General features: G+C 45.1%; 1 pseudogene; it reads right to left on the bottom strand.

Annotated features, from left to right (window-relative positions):
- LOC102172918 lies at positions 529 to 2,819 on the bottom strand (annotated as a pseudogene).

Here is a 24,060-nt window from a genome sequence, read left to right as displayed (position 1 = left end):
ATTAACTAATGATTCATTTGAAAAACATTTATTAAGGGCCTGCTGTGTGTTAAGCCCTGGCGAGTCAGGTGTGGGTTATCATGGAAGCGGAGAGGGATGCTGAGCAGACTGGCAAGTCAGGGCTGCCACTAGGTGATGCTAAGCGGAGGCTCTGACAGTCTTGGAAGTGCCAGGCAGCAGAGTGAAGGAATAACATTGGCAAAGTCAGGGAGAGGGGACTGAGAAGGGCTTGTTTCAGCATGTGATTGGAGCTTACAGGGAAGGGCAACGAGATTAAGAGATGAGCAGTGCTAGATCAGTGCTAAGGTAAAGGATCTGCTGTCTATGAGAAAGTGATGGAGCATGATTTAAGGGTTTTAGATAAGGAACTGATATAATCGGATTTGCAAAACAGATCTGCTATTTCATCAGTGGTATGGATGATAAGGGGAAGACCAATTAGGGAGGATACTGCAATGGTTTGGGCAAGAGATGATGACTAGAGAAAAGACAGCAGTGGAAGAATAGTGGGAGAGGTTTACGAGAAGACTAGTTAAGACCTGGCAACTGCTTGGGTGTGGGGGCAGTGAAAAAGGCAGGCACGGAGACTGAGTCATCCAGGTTCCTGGCTTGGGCAAGTGGGTGGACGGTGGTATTGTGTGCTGAGAAGGGAACCAGGAGGTGGTGCGGGTTTAGGAGAGAGATACTGCCATCTTATTATCCCCAGGCTCCTTAGGGCCATCCTCATTTCAGATGCAGTAAGGAGACACAAAAGGCTGATGTGATTTGCTCAGATCCACATGGCCACCCTCATGGCAGAGTGAGACTCAAACCTAGCTCTATTTATGGAAAAATTAGTCCCCCACGCCTCAGCAGATTTGCTTTGCAAGGAATGTAAGGAGAGCTCAGTACAGAGTAATGTGTGGCAAAGCAAACATTTACCTACATCAATTCTCCATTTTATAGTCATTCATTCACTTGACGGATTTACTGAGCAGCTCCCATGTGCCATGCCTGTAGGGTTGCAGTGGGAAATAGAACAGGCAAGAACCCTACCCTAATCTACCACATCGAGCCTGAAGTCTAGTTGGGGAGACAGGAAACATGCAAATAAGTAAATCCATTCATAATAAACTATCAAGGGAAAAATGAGAAAGAGACTATGGGTGCTATTTTGGGCAGAGTAGTTGATATAGGATTTTCTAAGGCATGGTATTTGATCAGATCTGATCAAGATTTGAGTGATGATGGGAAATCATGCAAATATGGGGAAAGTGGGCTCCCAGCAGAGGAAATGTCAAGTGCAAAGGCCCTGAGGCAGGAATAAGCTTGGACACTCAAAGGATCACATGCCTGTGTTCCAAGAAAAGAGTAAGGAAGAGAGTAAGGTGGGAAGTAAAATTGGAGGCAGGGGGCCAAACCCTGTAGGGCTTGTTAGACATGATCAATAGTCTGGATTTATTCTAGGTATGACAGGAAACTCTTTGAGGTCTGGAGCTGGGCTGTGACATCATCCATCCATTTTTTTTTTTTAAGTAAACAATTTACTTTTTCCATTCCTGGGTCACATTATTCTTTTTTTTTAATTTATTTTTTAATTGAAGGATAATTTCTTTTGCTGAATTTTGCTGTTTTCTGTTAAACCTCAACATGAGTCAGCCATAGGTATACATATATCCCCTCCCTCTTGAAACTCCCTGCCATCTCCCTCCCCATCCCACCCCTATATTTCAAGATACTTGTGGATTTACATGCAGCTGCAAAAAACTCCAGAGGCGTGATGCCCAGCCGGTCTCCCTCCCGCGCCAGGCTGTGCTGCCTCCTTCGGGGCTTGGAGCGCCCACTGCTGGGCGGGCAGAAGCCGGCATGTGAGGAGGCGGGATGCAGGTCGAGGGAGCTCACTGATTTAAAACGACGGAGGCTGCCTAAGCTCCCCCTGCCCTCCCTGCTCTCAGTCCCCTTAGCCTGCTGCTCCGCGTTCTCTTCTTCGATCAACCGGATCTCTTTGTTGACGGCATCCAGCTGCTCCTGCAGCATCACAGTCAGAGTCTCGGCATTGCCCTGCCTGCTGGGCAACAGCTGAGTGGCCGAGCTGAAGAGGGTGACCCTGTCGCCCTCGCCGTCAGACACGCCCCCGTCACTCTCGAACGCCTGGGCCACGCTGGCCAGCACGCTGGCTTGCTGTGCGCGCTCCCAGTCCTGCTCCTTCAGGGTCTCCACCTTGGACGGCTCGTCGCGCAGCGCGGCCAACCGGCCTTTCTGAGGGCGCCGCAGCACCGCCCCATTGCCGGGGAGTCTGCCGGCCGGTCCGCCACAGGGAACCTGAGGTCCGGGGCGCTGCCCAAGTGGGGTCGGCCGTGGTGGTAAGGGAGCCCCTCGCAGTCTCGTCTGGTCCAGTTCGGCTCTCAGGGTTTCCAGGTTTAGAATCAGCTGGTCCTGCTTGCAGCTCCTTGTTCTTCTCCTCCAGTTGGGCCTCCATCTGGCGCAGCCTCTCCTCGATGCTGCCGTGTCTCTCCCGCGTCGCAGACGTCCCGCTACAGTTTTGCGTTCACGTCCTCGGACTTGAGGAGGTCCTTCCTGGCTGTGTCCAGGTCCGCCTCCAGCTCTGTCACGTGGGCAGAGAGGGAAGCCAGGTGCTCCTTCATCTGGCTCTGCTCCCATGATTGCTTGTCTGTGACTTCCTGGAGCACGATCACCTTAGCCAGGTCTTCCTCATGGCTTAGAGTGCTGTAGGTGGGTCTCTTTCCATTGGCGCTTGGCATGTTTTCTGGCTCGTGATTTACATCAAGCACCCCGTCCCTTAGTATCTTTTCCTGGTTATTCTCCTCTTTAAGAATCATCTTCTCGTCCACAGCCTGCGGTGCTCAAACAAATTTCAGTGCCCTAAGCACCTCTATCTTGCTGGTCATGCTGCCTGGGGACTGCGCCTGCTGCCTGCCTGCTGTCATCCGGAGGGACTGCATGTACCTGGAAACCAGGTTCTCCAGGTGCTCCAGCAGCAGCCTGGTGTTGTTTCTTTCTGCTTTCAGCTCAGCAATTTCTTCTTCTAAGAAGCTGCTCCCTGCATATTTTTAGTTCTTCAGTAGGAGTTGGAAACTCGGGCAGAGGGCTTCCCTGTGGAAGGGAGACCGGCTAGGCATCATGACTGTGGTATGTGTCTGCCTCCTCCCTGCCTCATCCCTCCTCCATCACACTGGTTTTGTTTGTTTGTTTTTTGTTTTTTCTCTTTTTACCCAGAAGAAAATCAGGTACATTTGCTACGCTCAGAGGTCTAAAATTTTTTAAACTGCCTCGTCTTTAATCATTCCATAATGGCACAGGGACAAATTAGTCTTGATATTTGGACCACCGGCTTAGCTCGTCATCATGAACTCAGCCAGAGCCTGCCTCTGTAACGTTGGGCCTGGCCTGTGCTGGGCACAGCAGCTGCAGGGAAGTTTCTGTTCTCAGGGAGCAGACAGCTTCGTGAAAGTAACCATGGGCAGCTCTCATGGCGTGTGAAAGCCGTGCAGCATTTTCCATTGGGGATGCCTGGCTGTAGGGTGCAGGGCACACGGTGGGAACAAAATCAAGAATCTAAACTGGTCTGCTTGCTGATGGACCTGGCTGCACGCTCAGGCCAGCTCTGCGTGTGAAACCACGTTAAAAGCCCGGTGCCCCAGGGCCCCAGGGAAGACGTCCGGCTGCCTCACTTTTCTGAGTCTAAAAACAGGATGACGACCTAGGGCTTTTGGTGACAGAGTGTGCGGCTCTAAAGCACATGTTCCAGCTTTCTTGCATGTTTAGCTTGTTTTGTGAGTGCATTGCTATTTACCCCATGAAATCACATGTACAACACTCTGCTTTTTAACTGCACTTGTATTATCACTTTTTTCTGTTACCACCCATTTCATGTTAGCCGCATTGTTAGTCAGCGTATGATTAAATTAACTGTGAATCATTTTAGCGGCCTGTGAAGTGGTAACTAGTCCATTTTGTGGTCTTTTGACACACTGTTTTTATAATTTGCATCATTGGCTAATTAGTTGATATGTTAAATTCTTCGACGATTTCTCTGTGGTTTCCTGCTTGATTTTGTTCCGAGTATGTGTAAAAGAACAGTTCTGTGTATGTTTTCCTTGCTGTTGGAGTTCTCTGATGGTGTGTCTGCTTTCATCATTGGTTTTGATTTCCTGTCTCATCCTGTTGTCTGTTTAGTCATCGTCAGTCCAGACCCCAGCCTCCCACCCTGTCCCCGCCCCTGAGGCTGTAGTTGACCATCCATCTCCCCTCCCCCGTCCCCCCAGTTGCTCTGGTCATAGCCCTGCTGTGCTGCACAGCGTGTGTCCCCTTCGTTGGGTTTGTGCTTTGTCTTCATGTCTCATTAAATGGTGATTTTCCCCCACAGCAGTAAGTTTGAATTAGTGTATCACTATGCAGTTACAGGAGAAGGCAATGGCAACCCACTCCAGTACTCTTGCCTGGAAAATCCCATGGACGGAGGAGCCTGGTAGGCCTAGTCCATGGGGTCGCACAGAGTTGGACACGACTGAAGCGACTTAGCAGCAAGAAAATAATACAGAGATCCTGTTTACCCATTTCCCCTCAGTTGTAACATCTTGCCAAACTATAATATGTCACGACCAAGATATCTCATCATGGTCTTAATTTGTGTTTTCCTACTGGTAATGATGTGTACTAAGTCGCTTCAGTCATGTCCAACTCTGAAAAGCTATGGACTGTAGCCCACCAGCAGTCCACCAGGCTCCTCTGTCTATGGGATTCTCCAGGCAAGAATACTGGAGTGGGTTGCTATTTCCTCCTCCAGGGGATCTTCCCGACCCAGGGATGGAACCCTCATCTCTACATCTCCTGCACTGGCAGGAGGGTTCTTTACCACTAGCCCCACCTGGGAGTGATGATGAACATCTTTTCATATTCCTGCTTGTCATCTATATACCCTCTTCCATGAAATGTTTAGTGATATTTGCTCATTTTCTGTTCTACTTTCTAACTATTTTTACTGTTCATTTATTTATATATTTTCTCCCAGGGTGCAGCTTGTCTTTTCATCCGAATAGGGGCTTTCACAGAGCAAACTCTTTTAACTTCGATGAGGTCCGATTGATCAGTTTTTTTCCTCTTAAGGATTGTGCTTTTTAGTGTCAAGTCCAAGAATTCTTTGCTTAGCTCTGGAGCCCGTAATGTTTCTCCTGTAGTTGTCTTGGACTGTGGAAGAGCAAACCGATGAAATAAATGTAGGGTTGCTGGGTAGACCTGAGGGCCCACTTGAGATTCGAGGGTTGGGGCGGGGGGCGGGCAAAGGAGTAGGAAAGGGGAGAGGCTTCAAGGTCCTTTCCACTCCCTGGAGGGTGCACTATGGGGAGAAGTTCCTTCCCCTTCTAGCTTGACTGACGTGGGCATAGTAGAGTCGTCTTGGCAACAGGACTCAAGGCCTGGCTTCCCCCTTCCCTAAGGATGCTCAGAAACTCCGAAAGAACCTAGTTCTTTTTCTTTCCCAGAACTTTATCCACAAAAATGCACTTTCATTGCATCACCCTGATTGACTTCTCACAACAACTCTGTAGGGAAGACATTATTATTATCCCCTTTTATGAAGATACAACTGAGACCCAGAGAAGGGCTGGGACTAGACACAAATCACCTGGGATCAAGAGGAATGATTATTTTTCTCTACCAGCTGACTCTGGATTTCTACTGCTAATTTTGTTGCTTGAGGGCAGTGGTTCTCAACCATCAAAGGATGTTTCATGGGCTCCCAGGATCCCCAAGACATTTTTCAGAGGTTCTTCAAGGTCAAAGCTATTTCCTTAAGAAAAGCACAATGTTAATTGCCTTTTTGCTGTGTTGACATTTGAGCTAATGGTACAAAAGCAAAGAGGGGCAAAACTGCTGGTACCTTAGCACGAATCAAAGCGGTGGCACCAACTATACTGGCCGTCATTGTTTCCTTCATCCCCATGCACTCACAGAGGAAAAAACAGCCAGTTTCACATTAATGTGTGATTGAATGGGAACTACACACAAAGCATTTCTGCTGTGTCCCAAAGTAAGATGGTTATCTTATGCAAAAGACAATCCTCCACAAATATTTGAGTTGCAAGATAAACTGCTCTCTCTTTTTCTCCTTCCATGGAATGCAATTTTGTACTTGAGAGGATGCCTAACAAGTTATAGTTAATTCAGATGTAGGTATCTGGCAGACAATTTCTTAACAAATAAACAAACTAACCCTGCCACACAAAAGAAAGCAACTGACAATTTTTGTTGCTGAGAAAACTTGAGCTTTTGCATGAAAATTAGAATTGGGAGGGGTGGAGGCGGGGGATTCACTTGCCACTATGAGCAGCATGACAGCTTTCCAATACTTAAAGACTTTACTGATGATATCAGCAGTGACCCCATGAACTGTAGCCTGCCAAGCTCCCCTGTCCATGGGATTTTGCAGGCAGGAGTACTGGAGTGGGTTGCCATTTTTTTTCTCCAGGTAATATTAATAGATGTGATTTTTCAATATTTTACAAAGAAATGTGTTTCATGTAGAGGAGCAGTATAAATCAATACACTAATAGTTTCCCAGAGGCCAGTGCACAATGGTACATATCAGCACCGGTCAAAGATCAATGAGTTTTAATACAACAGAGTATGAACATTTCATTGATACAACTTCAGATTCCACATTGCAACTAATCTTTAGGAGACTTCCTCTTGTCAAGTTTTGTGGGTATCAAAGAAGAACAGCCACAGTTATTTGAAGAGGCTGTTAAAACGCTCCTCCCTTTCCCTACTACCTAGCTGCGAGAGGTTGCACATCCACATGTACTGCAGCTAAAAAAATAAAATAAAATTGGAAGAGACTAAATGCTGAGGTTGTCCAGCAGTCCCATTAAGCCAGAGAGTGTAATGGACAGTTGAATCCCAATCAGCCCTGGGCCCTCACCTGCAGCTCTTGTCTGGGGGTCTCAGACAGTCTCTTCAATCTCTTAACCACTCCCTCCCCAGGCTGGGGGGTCCCACCCTGGTGACCTCAGCAAACCTCTAACATTTCCCAGGGATGAGGATCAGCTGCCTTTAATCTCTACCGGCTCCCAGAGGACGTCTCCAAACTTCTGTCTCGGGAGAGGGGTCCCAGGGACCCCATGCTCCCTCCTGCTGCCATGCTCCTGTGGCCAAGCAGACCTATCTACCCTCCAATATATCTCACAGCCAGTGGGGAAGTCTGAGCTTGAGGACTTCCCAAATCTCTACCTAAAACTCCCAAAGTGGGTTCTGAGCCCTGTTTCACCTGGGACTCACCTCCCATCAGGGATGAGAAGATGAAGTTTGTTGGAGACAACTTAAAAAACAAACAACAACAACCTCTTTTACATTAAAGATGTAAAAGTGTAAAATGAACTTTATGCTAAATTTTAATCGTCAACAAATATTTTTAAAATTACTCAGCTTCAATTCTTCAATTGCTGAACATATCGATAGGTACAACCCATATGAACAAAAGCTCTTTTAGGTATTCAACAATTTTAAAGAATGTTGAATAAGGGGAGCAAAGAGAAGGAGAACTGCTTTAGGCCAAAGTGGCAAAGGCACCTACTAGCCGCTCTGACCAAGGGGCGTGTTACTCAGCCTGAGCATCCTTTTCTAGATTATTCTCTGACCCCAGGCTTCAACCTGACCCTGAGGGTAAGGGACTTTATTTTACAGGACAGCTGAGCAGGCTACCAGGGGTCCCAGGGTTCCAATAACGGCCCACACCCTTTCTGTCTCCCTTTTCCTGTTTTTATCCTACGGAGAGAGAAAATGGGCCTTGAAGCAAGCAGAACTTGGTCTCAGTCTCAGCCCTGCTTTTAGCCAACAAGGGGACCCTAGGCTAAGTCTCTTAATTCTCTGGTCTCCATAAGGTAAGGAATAATAGTGTCCACTTTTCCTTACTAAGATTGTCTTGAGGATAAGACAAAGTAATGAAGACACCTGCAGAGTGTTTACAAATATAAGTGATGACCACTTTCCAACAAAGAACTGTCACATAGATTTAAGACTATTCACTGAATATTTACCAAAAAAGTGCCCTAACACAGGCCTTGAATGTGCAAACAATAATGCCCGGTTCCGGCCTGCATCCTGCATCTTCCACTCTAGCGAGGAAGATGAGCACAAACAATAGCGAGACAGCTGGAGGAGGCAGACGACCTCTGACATCTTAACCTGTATTTGCCCCCAAGCACCCACTCCTGCTTCTTGCTGCCTTGTGACCCCTTTTCCTTCAGACAAATGAACAGGGCTTCATCTCTGCCTCAACACAGGGATGATATAGACCAAGAGACAAAGGTTTTGAGTGTTTGGTCAAAAGCCTGTGCTTGTGGAGACTGGAGGCTTAGAAATCCAGAGTGAGGCAGGGTAAGGCTTCTTCCTCCTCCTCAGAGCCTAGAAGTGAGTCTTTGGGGTACACTGAAGGGGGACATCAGTGGAGCCTATGGAGCCCATGGAGCCCAAAGTGAAAGCTCTCAACCTAGAGGAACCATGTAGAAGAGCCAGGGTTCAAGAATCAGCTGTCTTATCCCAGCACACAGTATCCAGCATCAGAACCAGCGGGTTCCTAGAAACCTGAGCAGTCTCTTCAGCCTGTTCCCCCTCTGTTCCTCTGAGCATCGTGGACGGCCAGTGCTGGGGACCAATACTCTTTGTCCTTCTCCTTGGCTTCTGAACTTACTAGCAACGAGCATATTCTGTTAATCAGCAAAAAATGTGCCCTCAAGACTTTACTCAACTGCAATCTGACTAATCTTGAAGACAACTCTTTAAAATGTGTTTTTGGCTGCGCTGGGTCTTCATTACTGCACGTGTGAGCAGGGGCTACTCTCTAGTTGTGGTGGCTTCTCGTGCTGCGGAGCATGAAGTCTAGGGCACGCAGGCTCAGTTGTTGCGGCTCACAGGCTTAGCTGCCCTGCGGCACGTGGGATCCTCCCAGCCCAGGGATCGAACCCATGCCCCCTGCACTGGCAGGTGGATTCTCAACCACTGGATTGCCAGGGAAGTCCAAGAGATGACCCTCCTCTGATGGTGGAGGGCTCCCAGGAGTTGAGGGAACAAGGAAAAGCCTCATAGGCTAATGCCTGGGGGACACCAAATAGAACCAGCCCAAGCTCTCCCCCTGTTTCCAGTGGGATAAAAGCTCAAACAGAAATGGGCAGGGAGCAGCGAGAGTACAGAGGAAGTGATTCATTCTTCCAGGCCTTCCTGGGCAGGAAGCAAGTGGGAGGAAGAGGGTCAGGGAGGCTTCACAGAAGAGGTGACATTTGAACTGGGTGTGGGTGCTGGACTTTTGAAAATCAGCCGCCAGTAGCCTCACAGGCCTCAGCCTGTCCACTCCAGGAAGATGAGACCGTTTTCTGGGAAAGAGGAGCCCGTAGAGTGGGAACCAGAAGTCGGAAGGAGAACTAGCAGACACCAGTTCTTTGGAAAATGCTCTGCGACTTTTTTGGAGCATACGTGTTGCCCTGTTTCCGTAGGTATTCACTAACATATGCGATGGGTTCTAGGACGGCGAAGGCATGACAGGGTCACATATGGTGACTGACACTCCCTGTGATGGCTTCTAAGATGGGGAAGGCATGACAGGGCCATATCAGGACCACGGGTGATGTACTGGACGCTGAATATACATCGGGCACTGTGCTCCAGCCCTTAAAGGGAAAGGGCCCCTTCCCCTTCCATCCCCCCCCACCCACTGGCAGGAATGAGGATACTACTATGAGCTATTTGGGGCCACATAAATGAGGGGATGGACACCCTAGGGATGGCAAAACAGGTGACTCTATGGAGCAGAGCCACTATACCAACTGCAGGTTTTACCTGAGAGAAAAATAAACTTCTGTTATGTCATGCGGAGTCTCTTACCTATAATATATCTCTATATCTTAACGTATTATAGCCTGACAAATATAGGGGAAGAAAACCTTGACCAAATACATAATAAACATGTATAAACACATATTATAATAAGTGCAGTGAAAAAAGCATATATAGAATATTTCCTGAGGGAATATAATTGAGGGGGAGGCTCCTAATCGTGACTCAAGGAAAGCTTTTGTCTTAATTCAGGCTACTGTAACAAAACATCAAGAAATGGGGTGGCTTAACCAACCAGCATTGCTTTCTCACAGTTTCAGAGTCTGGGAAGTTCACAATCAAGGTGCCTGCAGATTCGTTGTCTGATGAGGGCCCTCGTGACCTCATGGGTGCGTGCTAAGTCGCTTCAGTTGTGTCCGACTCTTTGTGACCCTGTGGACCGCAGCCCGCCTGGCTCCTCTGTCCGTGGGATTCTCCAGGCAAGAATACTGGAGTGGGCTGCTTTGCCCTCCTCCAGGGGATCTTCCCGACCCACAGATCAAACCTGAGTCTCTTGTCTCCTGCATTGCCAGGCAGGCTCTTCACCACTAGTGCCACCTGGGAAGATGCCCTCATGATGCCGTCTAAACCTAATTACATCCCAAAGGCTCCACCCCCAATTAGCACTACCTTGTGGGTTAGGGCTTCAAGATATGAATTTGGGGAGTGGGGGACACAAATATCATTCATAGCAGCTGCTCTGGGAAATGGATTTTGCTGAGACCAGGGGCATGGTTAGGGTGTGGTCAGGGAAGAAGAGCAAGGAGGGCATCTGTGAAGATTGTAAGCCACAGAGAACTGGCCACGTGGGCAGAGGCCCTCGGTGCCGACCCTTCAGTCCTCTCCCCCATCTCACAGTCCTGTCCCCACCCGTGGGTGGGTGTGCCTGGGCACCTCAGAACTCAGGAGGTAGCACAGCTGATTCTGGCCCAGATACCTCTTGAAAGAATGGCTGAGGTGCCTCTAGGGAGATCTAAAGGGCAAATACAAACCTTCTTCACGGAGGGAGCCCCAAGTCCAGCCAAGAAGCTGAACCTGCAGCTGGGGCCCAGGAGCAAGCATGAGCCTGGGAGGAAAAGGAAGCTGGGGGGCTCGCAGTGGGAGAGACCCAAGAATGGGTCAGGAGGTGAGGAGACAGACAGGTGTGCAAACTGAGGCTCTGAGGCTGACCTCAGACGTGACCTGGCTAGACATGATGCTGGTTTGTACCAGACTGGTTTGTATCGATGTGTGGATGTAGCTCGTGGGCTCACTGCCCCTTCTAAGTGTGTGCCAGACACAAAGGCAAATACTCTTAGTACAGAGTCTCACCTCATCCTTACACACTGAACTTATAAGGTGGGCCTTGCCTCCATTTTACAAATGAAGAGACTGAGGTTCAGAGACTAGGGAATTGTCCAAAGTCACTGACTGGGTTGTGGGCCCTGTGGTAGGGGTCTGACCTCCCTCCCCAGCCCCACCCCAACCCAAGGCCATGCAGGGGAACCAACCTGGCTAGGAGAGGTCCTGGGCGGAGTGTGGCAAACTCTTGGCCTGGTAACCAAAGATAGGCTGCAGCTGTGTTGGACTTCTCTGGGCAATGATTTAAGCAAACAACTCAGGGAGTTTCCTGGTGGTCGAGTGGTTAAGAATCTGCCTTGCAATACAAGGGACACGGGTTTGACCCCTGATCAGGGAACTAAGAATCCACGTGCAACTAAACCTGTGTACAATGAAAGATCCCATGTGCCACAACTAAGAACCGACACAGTCAAATAAATCTTAAAAAATAAGCAAATACTGGAAGCGAAGTCTGTGGACGACAAGCGGACTGCATCTGTCGTCGTCTTCCTCACTTACCCTCTCATGCATTGGCTGCTGGTCCCAAAGTCGGTGGAGTGTTACTGTGGCTTCCCTTCTAGGAAAACCTTTGCTCAGCACCAGAAGCCAGCAGAGCAAGCTTTCCTGAGCCCTTCTCCAGTCACTCTGGGATGCATCAGAGGCTGGGAGCCTGAGTACTGATCGAAACTACTAGGTTAGTAATTTAGTGCCACCTAAAATGCACAGACCTTCCTCCTCTCCAAGACGGTAACACGTGTAGGCAAGGACCCTGTTTGTAAACTAGCCACGACGTGCACCCTGCAAACAAGAATGACCAAAAGGGCTGAGTTTTTCCTGGCGTTCTTCAGGAACAGGAGGCGATTACATTTTTTAGAGCTAGAACGCAGAAGGCGGGCAACCGGGATGTGTTGAGATAGAAGGTTCAAGAAAGTGGGTGGAGAATTCCTCTCTGTGTCTTCTTCTTGTCCTTTGCCAAGCTTGCTAGCTCCCTGGTGGCCAGACACTTGGGTTTTCCACTGTAGACCCAATCTGTTTGTACTGAAGTTCAGCTAGATACCACCAGCAGGTCCACAGTTTCCTTTGGAAAGCTTTGGCCTCTGAACCCCTGGGGTGTTTGGAGGCACAATCTGCAGACCCCATCTTGTGATTCGGGGGTAGCAACCACCTAGCTCACACGACAGCTGAAGAACTCTTGAGTTCTTCTGGTTGCAAGAGTCCATGGGCAAGGGGAGTAATTTTCCTGAACTCAAAATAGCTGTGTGTTAACTAGATGAACACAATTACTAGATGAAAGCAATTACTTTAAAAATAAATATAAGTAAATAAATTTTAAGTTGTCCATGGTATGCCTACTGAAAAGCTATAATTGAAGGTTTTATGTACCATAAATGCCTTTAAAATTAAAGTTTAGCCAAAAAAAAAAAAGATGGGATGGGGGACTGGGGTCACTGAGAAGAAAGAACTCGCCTCTGTTAATTTCGGCTTATGATGAAGGAGCATTTACCCTTAACCCAAGACTCACCCCTTGAAAACTACTAGTTCATGCTCCAACGAAATAGGCAGGAAGGGCTGGGGCTTCTGGGCTTATGAAATTTCATCTCACTTGAACAATAACAGTAAAGTGAAGCATGATTTGCCCTGGGTCATAGTCTAATTGCCTCTGAGTAAGCAGGTCCTGACCGTGCTATTTTTCAAAATCTCGAACCTGTTTCCCTGTGTCTCTCTTGAATTTCCTCTTCTATAACATGTATTTATATCCTGCCTGTTCTAAGCTGACAAGAACAATCACTAGCATTATCTGCTTTCTCTCATATCCTGGTGTAACTCACTTCTTCCTACGTTTTTTTTTTTTCTCTCTCTCCTTGCCATCAAACTATCTTATGATGATGAAGGGAGGACAGGGATCACACCTTTGGACTCTATTAAATAAACAAAAACAAAACTATTTGGTCCTGAGTACCTGGAAGGATGTTAGTAAATTCATTCATTCATATGTTCATCCCACTAAGAACTCACTCAGAGGTGACTATGTATGCCAGGTAATAGGAATGAAATGGAAAACAATCTATAGTCACTTCCCCTGAAGTAACTCACACACTAGTGGAACATAAAAAAACAAATACTCCAGGTATTATGAAAGAAGGTGGTGTGAGTACGTTTGACTGTTAGTGCTGGTTTTAGTTAAAGAAGAGGGCTGATTTATGTTGATCTGATTGAAGCTGTCAAGACATTCTCACTACTAACAGTAACATATTAAGGACCCCCTAAAGGCAAAGCAACACTTTGATATACAGTCATGATTTGCCCAAAGATCACCAGAGCCTTCAGTTTTACCTCTAGGGATGTGATCTTTGTTTGATTCTTTCTACTAACACTAGAACTAACACCCCCAAAAGATGTTCTCTTCTTTATAGGGGACTGGAATGCAAAATTAGGAAGTCAAGAAACACCTGGAGTAACAGGCAAATTTGGCCTTGGAGTACAAAATGAAGCAGGTCAAAGACTAACAGAGTTTTGCCAAGAGAATGCCTTGGTCATAGCAAACATTCTCTTCCAACAACACAAGAGAAGACTCTACATATGGACATCACCAGATGGTCAATACCAAAATCAGACTGATTATATTCTTTGCAGCCAAAGATGGAGAAGCTCTATACAGTCAGCAAAAACAAGACCAGGAGCTGAGTGTGGCTCAGATCATGAACTCCTTATTGCCAAATTCAGACTTAAATTGAAGAAAGTAGGGAAAACCACTAGACCATTCAGGTATGACCTAAATCAAATCCCTTACAATTATACAGTGTAAGTAACAAATAAATTCAAAGGATTAGATCTGATAGAGTGCCTGAAGAACTATGGACAGAGGTTCATGACGTTGTACAGGAAGCAGTGATCAAGACCATCACCACCACCCCCCCCCAAATGCAAAAAAGCAAAATAGTTGTCTGACAAGGCCTTACAAATAGCTGAGAAAAGAGAAGCTAGAGGCAAAGGAGAAAAGGAAAGATATAGCCATTTGAATGCAGAGTTCTAAAGAACAGCAAGGAGAGATCAGAAAGCCTTCCTCAGTGATCAATGCAAAGAAACAGAGGAAATAATAGAATGGGAAAGAAAGATCTCTTCAAGAAAATTAGAGATACCAAGGGAACATTTCATGCAAAGATGAGCATAATAAAGGACAGAAATGGTATGTACCTAACAGAAGCAGAAGACATTAAGAAGAGGTGGCAAGAATACACAGAAGTGATGTCACTCAGTTGTGTCTGACTCTTTGCGACCCCTTGGACTGTAGCTTACCACACTCTTCCATCCATGGGATTTTCCAGGCAAGAGTACTGGAGTGGGTTGCCATTTCCTTGGCCAGAGGATCTTCCTGACCCAGGGATTGAACACGGGTCTTCCACATTGTAGACAGACACTTTACCGTCTGAGCTACCAGGGAAATCCAAAAAAGATCTTCATGACCCAGATAACCACAATGGTGTGATCACTCACCTAGTACCAGACATCCTGGAATGTGAAGTCAAGTGGGCCTTAGGAAGCATCACTATGAACAAAGCTAGTGGAGGTGATGGAATTCCAGTTGATCTATTTCAAATCCTAAAAGATGATGCTGTGAAAGTGTTGCACTCAATATGCCAGCAAACTTGGAAAACTCAGCAGTGGCCACAGGACTGGAAGAGGTCAGTGTTCATTCCAATCCCTAAGAAAGGCAATGCCAAAGAATGCTCAAGTTCAGTTCAGTCACTCAGTCGTGTCTGACTCTTTGCAACCCCATGAATCGCAGCATGCCAGGCCTCCCTGTCCATCACCAATTCCCGGAGTTCACTCAAACTCATGTCCATCAAGTCGGTGATGCCATCCAGCCATCTCATCCTTTGTCATCCCCTTCTCCTCCTGTCCCCAATCCCTCCCAGCATCAGGATCTTTTCCAATGAGTCAACTCTTCACATGAAGTGGCCAAAGTACTGGAGTTTCAGCTTTAGCATCAATCCTTCCAATGAACATCCAGGACTGATCTCCTTTAGGATAGACTGGTTGGACCTCCTTGCAGTCCAAGGGACTCTCAAGAGTCTTCTCCAATACCATGGTTCAAAAGCATCAATTCTTCAGCGCTCAGCTTTCTTCACGGTTCAACTCTTATTACACCCATACATGACCACTGGAGAAACCATAGCCTTGACTAGACAACCTTTGTTGGCAAAGTAATGTCTCTGCTTTTTAATATGCTATCTAGGTACCACACAACTGCACTCATCTCACACCCTAGTAAAGTAATGCTCAAAATTCTCCAAGCCAGGCTTCAACAGTACATGAACCGTGAACTTCCAAATGTTCAAGCTGGATTTAGAAAAGGCAGAGGAACCAGAGATCAAATGGCCAACATCCTCTGGGTCATCAAAAAAGCAAGAGAGTTCCAGAAAAAAAAAAAAACATCTAGTTTTGCTTTATTAACTATGCCAAAGCCTTTGATTGTGTGGATCACAACAAACTGTGAAAAATTCAAGAGATGGGAATACCAGACCACCTGACCTGCCTCCTGAGAAATCTGTATGCAGGTCAAGGAGCAACAGTTAGAACCAGACATGGAGCAACAGACTGGTTCCAAATTGGGAAAGAAGGATGTCAAGGCTGTATATTGTCATCCTGCTGATTTAACTTATATGCTGAGTACATCATGAGAAATGCCAGTCTGGGTGAAGCACAAGCTGGAATCAAGATTGCCAGGAGAAATATCAATAACGTCAGATACGCAGATGACACCACACTTATGGAAGAAAGTGAAGAAGAACTAAAGAGACTCTTGATGAAAATGAAAGGAGAGTAAAAGCTGGCTTAAAGCTCAACATTCAGAAAACAAAGATTATGGCATCTGGTCCCATCACTTCATGGCAAATAGATGGGGAAAGAGTGGAAACAGTGACAGACTTTATTTTCTTGGGCTCCAAAATCACTGCAGATGGTGACTGCAGCCATGAAATTAAAAGATGCTTGCTCCTTGGAAGTAAAGCTATGGCCAACCTAGACAGAATATCAAAAAGCAGAGACATTACTTTACCAACAAAGGCCCATCTAGTCATCTATGGTTTATCCACTAGTCATGTATAGATGTGAGTTGGACTTTAAAGAAAGTTGAGCACTGAAGAATTGATGCTTTGAACTGGGGTGTTGGAGAAGACTCTTGAGAGTCTCTTGGACTGCAAGGAGATCCAACCAGTTAATCCTAAAGGAAATCAGTCCTGAATATTAATTGGAAGGACTGATGCTGAAGCTGAAACTCTTTCTTTGGTCACTGAAGTACTGAGTCATTGGAAAAGATCCTGATGCTGGGAAAGATTGAAGGAGGGAGGAGAAGGGGACAACAGAGGATGAGATAGTTGGATGGCATCACTGACACGATGAACATGAGTTTGAACAGGCTCTGGGAGTTGGTGATGGACAGGGAAGCCTGGTGTGCTGCAGTCCATGGGGTCTCAAAGAGTCAGACACGACTGAATTAACACTAGGAGGAAGAGTTTGTTGTTGTTTAGTGACTAAGTTGTGTCTCACTCTTTTGTGACCCCCGTGGACTGTAGCCCACCAGCCTCCTGTCTCCATGGGATTTCCCAAAGAAGAATACTGGAGTGGGTCACCATTTCTTCCTCCAGGGGATCTTTCCAACCCAGTGATCAAACTCAAGTCTCCTGCAATGGCAGGCTGATTCCTTACCACTGAGACACCAGGGAAGCCCTAGAAGGAAACGAGAGGAATAAAACCATTGTAAAGTTAGAAATAGGAAATAGGAAAAGGAGTACGTCAAGGCTGTATAGTGTCATCCTGCTTATTTAACTTCTATGCAGAGTACATCATGAGAAATGCTGGGCTGGAAGAAACACAAGCTGGAATCAAGATTGCTGTGAGAAATATCAATAGCCTCAGATATGCAGATGACACCACCCTTATGGCAGAAAGTGAAGAAGAACTAAAGAGCCTCTTGACGAAAGTGAAAGAGGAGAGTGAAAAAGTTGGATTAAAGCTCAGCATTCAGAAAACTAATATCATGGCATCTGGTCCCATCACTTCATGGCAAACAGATGGAGAAACAGTGGAAACAGTGGCTGACTTTATTTTTGGGGGGCTCCAAAATCACTGCAGATGGTGACTGCAGCCATGAAATTAAAAGATGCTTACTCCTTGGAAGGAAAGTTATGACCAACCTAGATAGCATATTAAAAAGCAGAGACATTACTTTGCCAATAAAGGTCCATCTAGTCAAGGCTATGGTTTTTCCAGTGGTCATGTATGGATGTGAGAGTTGGACTATAAAGAAAGCTGAGTGCCAAAGAATTGATGCTTTTGAACTGTGGTGTTGGAGAAGACTCTTGAGAGTCCCTTGGACTGCAAGGAGATCCAACCAGTCCATCCTAAAGGAGATCAGTCCTCAATACTCATTGGAAGGACTGATGTTGAAGCTGAAACTCCAATACTTTGGCCACCTGATGCAAACAGCTGACTCATTTGAAAAGACCCTGATGCTGGGAAACACTGAAGGCAGAAGGAGAAGGGGACGACAGAAGATGAGATGGTTGGATGGCATCACTGACTCAATGGACATAAGTTTGCGTAAACTGCAGGAGCTGGTGATGGACAGGGAGGCCTGGCATCGGGTCGCAAAGAGTCAGACACGACTGAGCGACTGAACTGAATTGAAAGTTAGAAAGTGAGTGCAAGGTGTGTGTGTGAGGTGGGGGCAGGGGGGAGGAGATGCTTCTTAGGTCATCAGTTATTAGAAGGACCCTCTCTCTAATGCACGGTATTGAAGGTCTCAGAATCAACCACCCGGGAGATATTGAAGGAGAGGGCTGACCTGCAATGGTGATGCACCAAATCTTGCAGGCAGGAAAGCAGTGATGGCAAATTCAGGGCACCCACGCTATTACTCCCCTCACCAGCACCCATGGTAGCCACCAGCAACTGATCAGGCCACCTGATCTCAACCACAGCTGCCCATCAGAACCAACTTTTCTCTGATTCTGATGAGGATTCTCATTATTCTAGTAAGCATGGTACATAACTGGTCCCAGCCTAGATGCACAAGAGAAAAGTGAATGTTCCAACCAGTGCGTCGGGGCATTTGGGCTTAATTCTCTGAGGAACCCCTGGCTGCCAACACTTGGATTTGTTTTGTGAGATTTTGAGTTGAGAGACCAGGTGAGTCGACAGGAACTGTGAGGGGATAAATGGGCATTGTTTTAAACTGCTATATTGTCGTCCACGGTGATAGAAAACTAACAGATTGTATCTACTGTAAAACACGCTATTGATTCTAAGACATGCCAATGGCTTCATAACATCTGCGGTAACAACAAAAACTACAGCATTAAATGTTGGCATCAATTCTGAGAAGTAAATGGAAAGATATTCTGATTCAAAAGTAGTAAAATGGCAAAAGCCACTACAATATTGTAATTAACCTCCAATGAAAATAAACAATTAAAATAAAAATCAGAAAAAGTAGTAAAATTTTTAAAAGTGTATCTTGTAATGTATTAAAGAAACATATCAGTATTATTATGTTTGTGAGGCACCAAAAATTTTTCCAATCCTTATCACATATGATTTGACTTAGTTCTCCTCAAAGCTCTGTGATTGTTGAGAGGGGAGGTATCATGATAAGAAAACTGAGGTACAGAGAAGTTAATGAAATTCAAAGTGATAACACTAGACAGAGCCTGGACCAGAATCAGACTTGCACTTTCCATTATACCAGGACCAGACCATCACTTCTCATTTTGCCAACATAATATCCCTTCAAGGAGAAACTGTGCCACCAACAGCCTTTTCAGGGGAGAGCCACAGAGACTGTATTTTCTTCTAAGTGAGGCTGTCACTTCTTTTTTTTTTTCAATTTATTTTTTACAATTTATTTTTGGCTGTTCTGGGTCTTTGTCGCTATGCACAGGCTTTCTCGAATTGTGGTGAGCAGGGGGTCCTCTGTAGTGGCGGTGTCCGTCTGGGCTTCTCATTGTGGTGGTTTCTCTTGTTGCAGAGCATGGGCTTTACGGTGCACGGGCTTCAGCAGTTATGGCTCCCAGGCTCTAAGCCACAAGCTTAATAGTTGTGGCACATGGGCTTAGTCGCGCCACGGCACGTGGGATCTTCCCAGACCCGGGAGGGGTTAAACCTGTGTCTCCTGCGCTGGCAGGCGGATTCTTTACCACTGAACCACCGGGGAAGCCCAAGGCTGTCACTTCTGAAAGAGCCTGATTAGCAGTATATACCCAAGGCCGCCAATCCATAGACTACTCAGTTATCACATATGGAATGGGCCAACTTACAAAGATGAGCTGGGGCTCATCAGATTCCCCCGTGTAAGGCATTAATTCAGTATTAGAGCAGGACCATCACATGAGCCGTAGACAAACAGAGGCTATGTGGTAGCACACGCCAGGTGCAATGAGAGGAGGCCATCCAATGGCGTGAGGAAAATGGAACAACGGAGGAGGCAGAGGAGCCCTGTGAACGAGACCGTGGAGCCTGTCAGACGGTTGTCCCTGGAGCTGTTCTGTTGCAGACATGCCCCATTCCAATTACAGCCCTTCGGTGTCCTTAAAATCCTCTCCCAGCTTTACTGAGAAACTGGCATAAATCTCTGTTCATTGCAACTGTATCATTTATAGAGTCATGATCCATGTTGTCCAGTTTAGAAGTCCAGTTAAAGAAACACTGTTCAAAAAGTGAATGTCACAATAGCCTGTATTTATCAGACACAGCTACCTTTTCTCCCCTAAAGCCCACTGTCTTCACACACCACAGTTACACATGTTCTCAACAATCCCCCATGAATGACTCCTAGCTTTCTCCCATGTGCATCTTACTATCTTCCTGTCTTTTCCATCATCTTAAAATTACCCATCACAAAAGCCCAAGAACTGGTCTAGCAAGACAAGGTCCATCCTTGAAGGATGGAGGAGGATAAGGGCCTAGGTACTCCAAGTTAGAAGAATTCCCTTTAATGAGCAGAGGGTGGGAAAACAAATGAGAACACTCATCATATTTCAATCATTATTTACCCTGTCATCACACAGTCAAGGAAAAAAGCCATAACTAAAATAACCTAATTTTGAAATTATGGTCACTGTAAGCTTATGCTGTGAATATCTAGGGACTGTGTTTATGGGTTGCACACAGACTTATTCTGAATTTTCTAGGGGTAACACTTGTCAAATGATCTGGTGAAAAGAAGTAGATGGACTAAACGACCATGTTATCCACCTCACACAGCTAGTGAATATGCAGCAAGATTGGGGTGGGTGGGAGAAGGTGTGTCTGAGTGTGAGTTCCTGTTTACCTTAGGAGGCTCAGAATATCAATTCAAATGCTACTACCAAAAATATGGTCACTAGAAGCAGCTAAAGCAGTTTTTGTAGTTATTTTTGCCCTTCGAGTATATCTCACACATGATGTATAGTCAAATCAGTGAGTTTTAAAGAACTAGTTCCTGTCTGATTACACCACCAACTCGACACACACTTAGGTTCACCTATTTCACTGCACTTTTGACACTTATGAATTGCTTTTTAAATTGTTTTATATCAAATATCAAAATCTAATTTCCTAATAACATAAAATGTTTACAAGGTCCCAAAGTCAAATGTGCAAAACTTATTTTTCATTTATTTTATACTTGGTTTCACGTGACCCCACATTGGTGCTTTTAACAGCTTCCTTCCACCCAGCAGTGTGGTTACTGATGGCTTATAAAAAGCCTCTTTAGCAACTCACACATCAGTGCTTCTGTTATGTTCTCCGGCTGCCAGCCCCCTACATCTGGCTCAAACACTCTTCTCGTAGGAGGGAGAAGGGGAGGAGTGATGATGAGAGTGATGGTAATAATAAGAATAACAGCAAACCCTTAAGGAAGTGCTTCCTGTTTGCTAGCTGCTGTGCTAAGCTTTTCCTTGGATTAATCTATTTTATCTCCCCATTTATTTGCTGGATAGTGTTACTGTCCCTATTTTACAGAGAACAACACTGAGGAATTGGAGATAGTGAGTGGCCGTGTCAGGATGAAGCCCAGGTCGCCAAGGACTTCCATATTTCTTAGAAAAGATCTGATGTGTTATTTCTCAAATTATAAAAGCAATCCATTAAAGTTTGCATACTTCTTGTAATCAGTAAAACAAAACAGATGTTGGCATTCTGACAGGTGTGAGGTGACATCTCATTGTGGTTTTGCTTTGCATTTCCCTGACAATTCGCAACGTTGAGCACCTTTTCATGTGCCTGTTGGCCATCTGCATTCACTCTTTGGAAAAATGTCTTCTCAGGTCTTCTGTCCATTTTTTAATCGTTTTCTCTTTTTTTAGTTATATGAGCTATTTATATATGTTGGTATTAATTCCTTCTGTGTTATATCATTTGCAAATTTTTTTTCCATTCAGTAGGTTGTCTTTTCATTTTATGGATGGCTTCCTTGGCTATGCAAAAGCTTTTAAGTTTAACTGAGTCCCAAGTGTTTATTTTTGCTTTTATTTCCTTTGCTTTGAGACAGATCCCCCAAAATACTACTGCTATTTATATCAAAGAGTGTTCTGCCTATGTTTTCCTCTAAGAGTTTTGGAGTATCTGGTCTTACATTTAGATCTATAATCCATTTTGAGGTGTTTTTTTTTTTTTTTTTTTTTAGTTTTGTTTTGGCCATACCCTGTGGCATGTGGGATCTTAGTTCCCCGGCCAGGGATCTAACCTGTGTCCCACCTCAATGAAAGCACAGAATCTTAACCAGTGGACCACCAGAGAAGTCCCATTTTGAGTTTATTTTTGTATATGGTGTTAGAGAATGCTCTAATTTTATTCTTTTACATGTTGCTGTCCAGTTTTCCCAGCACCATTTATTGAAGAGACTGTATTTTCTCTATTGTGTGTTCTTGCCTCCTTTGTCATAGATTAATTGGCCATAAGTGGGTGGGTTTATTTCTGGGCGCTTTATCCTCTTCCACTGAGGAAATAACAAATGTTGGCAATGTTGGCAAGAATACAGAGGAAAGGGAACCCGTGTACACCGTCAGTGGGAATGTATTAATAAATTGGTTCTGTCACTGTAGAAAACATTATGGCATTGTCACAAAAAACTAAAAATAGAACTACCATATGACTCAGAAATTCCACTCTGGGGTATATATCTGAAAAAAAAACAAAAACACTAATTCAAAAAGACACATGTACCCTAATTTTCATAGCACCATTATTTATAATTTACAAGATATGGAAGCAACGTAGGTATCCATCAACAGATGAATGGATCAAGTAGCTGTTTCATATATATAATAGAATACTACTCAGTAATAAAAAAGAATGAAACTTTGCCATTTGCAGCAACATGGATGGACTTGGAGGGCATTATGCTAAATTAAATAAGAGAAAAACAAATACTCTATCATATCATTTATCTATGGAATCTGAAAAAATACAACAAACCAGTGAATATTAAAAAAAAGCAGACTCTTAAGATATAGAGAACGAACTAGTGGTTACCAGTGGGAAGAGGGAAGGGACAAGATAAAGGATTAAGAGGTTCAAAGTATTAGGTATAATATGAGCTATACTGTAAAGGTGAGGGATATAACTAACATTTTATAATCACTATAAGTGGAGTATAACCTTTAAAAATTGTGAGTCACTATATTTTACATCTGTAACATTATACAGCAACTAAAACAAACAAACAAAAAGTGAAGTGAAAGTCACTCAGTCGTGTCCGACTCTTTGCAACCCCATGGACTATACAGTCCAGGGAATTCTTTAGGCCAGGATACTGGAGTGGGTAGCCTTTCCCTTCTCCAGGGGATCTTCAAAACCCAGGGATCAAACTCAGGTCTTCCACACTGCAGGTGGATTCTTTACAAGCTGAGCCACCAGGGAAGCCCAAGTTGTTCAGTTGTGTCCGACTCTTTGTTACCCCATGGACTGTATAGTCTGGCCTGAATTTGCCAGGCCAGAATACTGGAGTGGGTAGCCTTATCCCTTCTCCAGGAGATCTTCCTAACCCAGGGATCGAACTGGGGTCTCCTGCACTGCAGGTGGATTCTTTACCAGCACAGCTGGTAAAAACTCCCTTTTCCCTGCTCTGTCCTTTAGTCTAGTCCCTGGTACAAGTACCATGGCCTGGCACACGTCTTTCCACATCTCTCTCCTTGTTCATCCCTCTAAAAGCATAGACACATGTAGACAGGGTTTTTACTTTATTTGCTGTGAATGAAATAGAAGGATATCACAGAATTTTCTGGACAATTACATATCTATTATACCTACATATCAGTAAATATAGATGTAAAATTTTCCCTGATGTCCTGTCTTCCATACAAACACATACAGAAAATTGAAAAATGGAGATCAAATCAAGCATGGAGCATTTTCTCAGCCAGAGTTTACTTTCTCTTTTCATGAAAGTGAAAGTGAAGCTGAAAGCCTCTCAGTCATGTCCGACTCTTTGTGACTGTATAGTCCATGGGAATCCTCCAGATACTGGAGTGGGTAGCTTTTCCCTTCTCCACAGGATCTTCTCAATCCAGGAATCAAACCCAGGTCTCCCATATTTCAGACATATTCTTTACCAACTGAGCTATCAAGGAAGTCCATATCTGCATCCATTTCACACCTGCATCACCACCCCCTCCCACACACGTATAAAAAATCCAGATTAACTATTAACGTGATTCCTTCTATATTGTTCTCAATTTCAACTAAACCATATATAAATATGTAAAAATATACATACATGCATAGCTTTTTGTCATTGTCTATTTTATAGAAATACGATGAATTATACACATTTCTTTACATATGGCTTTCCCTGGGAATATCTCATGGAAATCCCTCCAAGTCAACTAGTAT

The sequence above is a fragment of the Capra hircus genome, chromosome 14, assembly GCF_001704415.2.
Source record: "Capra hircus breed San Clemente chromosome 14, ASM170441v1, whole genome shotgun sequence".
NCBI classification, from domain to species: domain Eukaryota; kingdom Metazoa; phylum Chordata; class Mammalia; order Artiodactyla; family Bovidae; genus Capra; species Capra hircus.
This window is presented reverse-complemented; position numbering and strand designations above follow the sequence as displayed.